We start from the raw sequence: 6,455 nt of genomic DNA on the forward strand, positions 1-6,455 counted from the left end.
CAGGGGTCCCCCCTCCACAGAGGCCTGTGACCAGGGTATCACATTCCTGAAGAGCCTCCAGTCCAAACTTTGGGCATCTCTTCTTTTTTTTTTTTAATTTTTATTTATTTATGATAGTCACACACAGAGAGAGAGAGAGAGACATAGGCAGAGGGAGAAGCAGGCTCCATGCAGGGAGCCCGATGTGGGATTCGATCCCGGGTCTCCAGGATCGCCCTGGGCCAAAGGCAGGCGCTAAACCGCTGCGCCACCCAGGGATCCCCTTTTGGGCATCTCTTCTAATGAGACCATAGCTCCAGGCGCTGTTGGTAACTCAGGTTTGCCATTTCTATACACTGGGACCCTTAACCACATGGAAGTCAGCTGGCTCCAAGCCGGCTCTGAGAACTGCTGGGGGCAGCTCCCCTGGCCCCTGGCCCGCCACAGTGGCTTCCTAGCCAGTGGCCTGGCCTCCACTCCCCTCCTCAATCCACTCTCCACCCAGAGCCCCCGAGGGTTCTTTATGAACCAGATCAGATCCGATTGTTCTGCCTAAAACTGTCCCGTGAGTGCCCCATCCATAGAACAGAACCCTGAGTCCAAGCACAGCCTTCCCTGTCCATGGGGATGGCCCAGCCCCCCTCTCCCACCCATCATCCCTCATCTCTGCCTTCTCCCTCAGTCCCCCACCTTTCCCTTCCAAGCTGCTCTCTTAGCCTGGACCTTTCTGTTCTCCCTGCCATTCTCCCTACCTCAGTGGAACTGAGCACGGGATACCCATGAATTCTTTAAACCACCCATAAGGTAGGTGATGAAACTCCCATTTTACAGATGCAGAAACTAAGTCTTACAAAGGAAAGTGATGAGTGTAAGTCCATACAGCCAGGATGTGTGGATGGATGGATGGATGGATGGATGGATGGATGGATGGACACCCATTTCTAACTCTTTATTAGAAATGACCAAAATCCAACACAGAGTAACTTAAGCAAAAAAGGGAGAAAAACATCTTCTCGGGAAGCCCCCCCCCCACCGCCCAATGGGCACCCCCAGCCAGGGCTACAGCATCTGAGCTTCTCCTACAGGTGAAATGGGGAAAACAGGTATGAAAACCTAATTCACATCCATGTCCCCCAGAGATCATAAGATGCCCAAGGTCATGTCGGGGGAGGGGGGGTGTTCCCTGCTGGATCCCAGAGCCTGGTGCACAAAAAGGTGCCAGGATGCAGATGTGGCCACAGAGGCCAAAGGTGGCCAATGACTGGCTCGAGGCCACAAGCGCAGAGCCTAACAGGGACCTGACCCCAGCCTCCTACTTTCCCGCCCTGCCATGGGGCTTTACCCACAGAGATCTCCCACCCCAGCAAGGAGTGGGGCACAGGGGACATCCTCTGAGCCCCGCATCTACCAGTCTCCAGCTAGAGTCACCCTGGCACCTGGTCACCACCCTCTTCATTTGCTCAGCAGCTCAACACGACTCCTCCACCACTCCTTCTTATCTCCATCTCCCTTCTGTCCTGGAGAGGCTGGGGACCCTGAGGGAGAGAGCTCAGGGCCCGGAGGAGGAGCCTGAGTGGCCTTTGATAAGAGCAGGGAGCAACCAGCATGCGGGCAGAGGGCTGAATGATGGATGGAATGTCCCAGAGCTCCCAGAGGATACAGATAAGTGGGAGGAGAGTGAGAGAGCCACCCAGGGATCCCCCATAGGGTGTCCTTTAAGCCAGACATTGTGGATATTCCTTAAGAATATGGGAAAATCTATGATGTGAATTTTAATTGTTTATAGGTGACATATTATATTACATTATATTATACTACACTGTATTTTAATTTGCCTTTTTTAGTCCTAATTCTCACCTCCTTCTTCTTTCTACCACAATCCCATTTGGGAGCAGGACAGTGATGTGCCCCAGGAAAGATACCTGAACAGGAACATGGTTTTGGTCTTTGAGATATAAGAGATCTCTGGTAGGGTTTGCAGAGAAGCTTCTAGAGAAGCAGACCCCTTGGTCTTTAGCCTTCGTCTTTCTCCTTCATCCTGTCTAGGATGCAGCCCTGGTGCCAAAGATGGAGGTGCCTTCTTACAGCCATAGAGTTGAAAGACATGCTGGTGACTTGCTGTCAGAACACTGGAGGAGCTGGTTCCCCGGGGCTCCTAGAAGCCACAGAGGTTGAGAGGGTTCTGACAGCAGCACACAAGCCCCTGGTGGGTTGAGTTGCTGTGGTTAGTACCTAAAACAAACATAATTCTGACCAATCAGCAGGAATTAAAGAGACCTTAGAAAGGGTATTGTGGAGGGCCGAACAGATATGTCTACTTGGAACCTCAGAATGTGACCTTATTTGGAATATCTGGAAATGTAATTAAGGTGAGGCTCTCAAGATGAGATCATCCTGGATTAGTGTGGACCCTAAATCCAATGACAGGTGTCATCAGAGGAGATAGAAAAGAAAAAGATGGGAAACCTCAGTGGGCTCAGTGGTTGCCTGGGATCGAGTCCCACATCAGGTTCCGTGAGAGAAGCCTGCTTCTCTGTGTCTCTCATGAATAAACAAATAAAATATTAAAAAAAAAAAGGAAAAAAGGGAGAAGACACACAAGAAAGAAGGGTCAAGTAAAAGAGGAAGCAGAGCTGGGAGTGATACAACCATAAGCCAATGAGCCCCGGGAGCCACCAGGGGCCGGAACAGGCAAGGTGGATTCTCCCCCAGAGCCTTCTGGAGGAGCACGGCCTGCTGACACCTCAATGATTTCAGACTCTGGTTTCCAGAACTGCCAGAGAATAAACTTCTCTCATTTTAAGTCACCAGATTCACGGCCCTTTGTCATGGTAGCCCTAGGACACTAATACATACAGAAAAGTAGAGGATGAGACACTGACGCTGGGCATCTGAAGGATAAATAGGAATTCTTTGGTGAAGAGGAAACCAATCTTCTTGAAACATGAACAGTGAACTATAATAATAATAATAATAATAATAATAATAGTAACAATAGCAACACTTGTTAGGCATGTCTTGTGCTTTGTGCCTTATATCCCTCCCCCTAATCCTTATACCAAAGCCCAGTAATGGTATCATTGTCCCTTTTTAATAGCTTGGAGATTGAGGCACAGAGAGGTTAAATAAAGATGCTGGGGGAAGGATCCCGGCAGATGCTGAGGCGGGTACCCCCCTCCCCACTCCTCACTCTGAAGACCTAGACTCCCTTCCAAGTCTTTGATCTCCAGGGCAAGTCAGACAGATGGGCCGAGCATACTAGCTGCACAGCCCTCAGCATCCAGTGGCAGGTGGGATAAGAACTCACCAGCTCCCCTGGCCCCCAGTGGGGGTGACCCCGGACATGCTCCTCGCAGTCTTCCCAAGTCCCCAGCAGAGCTGAGTGGCCCACAGCAGCTGTCGGCTTAGAGGTGAGCCCTCCTTTCCCCACCACGTCTCACATCCCTGCTCCCCAGGTGATGCTTCCAGGAGCTGACTCACAACAAACCACTGTACTCCAATCAGGTCCGTGCTCATGCTCAGGGTGCGCTCCTGGGAGAACCGCAAACCCTAAGAGTGTTGGAGTCAGGGCCCACATCGGGTTTATGTGACCCCAGGGCCCGAGCGCAGACCCTCTAATGCCCTCTGCTCTGTGTGCCCACATGCATAACAGCCCCAAGTGCCTCTACTTTTAGGGACACAAACTGACAAGTAGCCAGCGAGCCGCAGCCCAGAGCAGGACTGGGGAGGAGGCCCCTGAACATCATGCTGTGAAGACATTCTAACATTTTCTGTGTCCACCACGGTGTCCGTGGCACCGACCTGGATGTGCTCCAGCAAGACACCTGCACCTCCCTAACCACTCTGGCTTCTCCAGGTCTCGGGCCACTTGTCACCCAATGCTCACATCTGTTCACTCTGAGAAATGAGCAGAGGGCGGTCATTCCAGCAGAGAGCTGCACAGACAACTCTGGGGATGGCCGTGAAGCTTGTGGGGCGAGCCAGCGCCAGATGAGAAATTGCTATGCCCCAGCAGTTTTGCAAAATTCAAAGCTTTTTGCTGGAGCAGAGGGTCAGGGATTGGAAAGGTTTCTTGTGTAATCATCACAAAACGCCACCTTGTCAACATTGCCAAAAAAGATGGTCGTGGGTGTCTGGTCCGCTCCGGGAGCCAGCCCTCTCTCTGCTTCCGAGCGGGAATAACACAGGAAGTGGCGGCCAATTCTTCTGCTACAATAAACTGCTTCCATGGGCACTTTTTTTCATCTAAAGGAAAACTGCCTTCATCTCTTGGGTTTCTTGCAAGGAGAGCTTCCTGTCCCCCCCCATAGAGGGTAGGAGTATACTTAAGTCATTCATTCATTCACTCATTCATTTATTCATTCAATAACTGCGTGCTCTCGAGTAGCAATAACTGCCAGCATTTGCTGAGTGTCTGCTCTGTGGCTGTATCACGTGTTTTACCTGCATCACCTCATTTAAGGCATATGAAGCGCTCTGAAGTTGGTCATTCTTCCCATTCTACAAATAAGGAAACAGAGGCTCAGCCAAGTTCATTAGCTGTCTCAAGGCCAGCCAGCCAGCCAGCAGGAGAAAAGAGATGCAAACTCCAGTCCCACGCTTCCTTATTAGCCGTGTTGTACCAGACAGGTCCATTAACTCAGTGAACTGAGCCTCAGTCTCCCCCTCTGGAACTAGACGTGCTGACCACTAAAGTCAGAGAGGACAGGACAGAGCCACCAGACAGGTGGAGTGCCAGCGCTCTGAGGGACAACTGCACACAACCCGATATCTACTTCTCCATTTGCGTATCCCAAAATTGGTTTTGTCCCCACCCCCCAAAAAGATGAAATTTGTGAGCTTTTAAGAATCTCGCCCTGCAAGCAGGATGTCGATACTGCTTTGGCGATACTGAGGGTGGCACTAGGGTACCGGAGACATTTTTCTGTTCAGGCGGCTTCTCTATGCACGTCTGCTGAGTTCAGCATCTGTCCTCCTGCCCCTCTGGCACCTGCGAGAGCCGGGTGCCGGCACCCTTGGGCACAGTGGTGGTTAGTCGAGGGGCTCGGTGCTGCGATGGCTCGCCAGCTGCCTCTGCGAAGGTGGACGAGGCCTGCGGTCCAAGCAGTCACGCCCACTGACAGCTGTCAGAGGCTCAGTAGACGGCCTGGAGGCGGCCCAACCAGGTAACATGCTTGGCCAGCCTCTGTTCTCTCTGTGCTGATCCTTTCCATTTGGAAAAGGCCTCTCAGCTTCTCACTCAGAATGCCTATCAGGTATTTTCACAGCCTCTCTGCAGGCTACCAGAGTCCAACTCATGTGTGCTACGTTCAGGTGCTGATGACACCCTCCAAGAACATTCAGAACAGGAGACCAAGATCCCAGTCTGGATGGAGCCCATCATGGTACTGGTGACAGCCCTGACCTCTGCCCTGGCACTTTACAGTTTGCAAAACATATCCTGGGCATTTTGATGCTCACAGTAACTCTGAGAGAGCGAGGTTGGGTGTTGGCCCCAAGTCCCCTGTGTCCAGAAGCCCATTGGGGGCAGTAAGTCACAGCCTGAGCACGGTCACCCAGGGAGCACCTCAAGGGAAGGGAGGCAGAGCACAAAGCCCAGGAACTACTATTTTAGGAGCAGGGATCAGAGTAACCTCCAATGTCTCCAAGAAAGACCAGTCAGGGGTGCAGAAGAACCAGGAAAAGGGGAATCACTCAGCAAGGAAGGGAGAAGGCTGAGAGGAAAGAGGCTGGCCATGCCAACTTGGCAGAGATGCCCCATCGGAGACAGTGCAGCCGAGTGGCCATGATTGTTGCTCATGGAACTGTCCTGCCCGGGTTACTTAACCTTTCTGTGCTTCAGTTTCCTCACCTGGGAAATAGAGATAGTGATGTTACCCTACCTGTCAAGATTGTTGTGAGGATAGGGTAAAATAATCTAAGGGTAAGCCTGGCATATGGGCCAACTACTATTGGCTAGCATCACAAGGGCACAGTTTAAAAGCCACTGGGTTCTACAAGGATTCCTCCAGAGCCTCCTTCTAATCTCTAAGTATGCCCAGTAGATTTGGCCCATATTTATAGAATACCCACTCTAGAGGGACCTGGGTGGCTCAGTGGTTGAGTGTCTGCCTTCGGCTCAGGTCGTGATCCCTGGGTCCTGAGATTGAGTCCCACATCAGGCTCCCTGCAAGGAGCCTGCTTCTCCCTCTGCCTGTGTCTCTGCCTCTCTCTGTGTCTCTCATGAATAAATACATAAATCTTTAAAAAAAATACCTGCTCTATACCAGGCACTTGGATATGATGCCTGTGAAGATGGCATGGTCCCTGCCCTCAGGGGTTTGCACTCAGTAGATGAAAGAGATGTGCTCCAATCACCATGGGCATGGAGGCTTGCTCTGTGCTTACTATCCAGTCCCTGAATCCTCAACACCAAAGCCCAGGATGAAGAATCTCTTACTGTTCCCATTCCACTTGGCAGAGGTGTGACAAGCTGC

The sequence above is a fragment of the Canis lupus genome, chromosome 10 (genome assembly GCF_011100685.1).
Source record: "Canis lupus familiaris isolate Mischka breed German Shepherd chromosome 10, alternate assembly UU_Cfam_GSD_1.0, whole genome shotgun sequence".
NCBI lineage: Eukaryota > Metazoa > Chordata > Mammalia > Carnivora > Canidae > Canis > Canis lupus.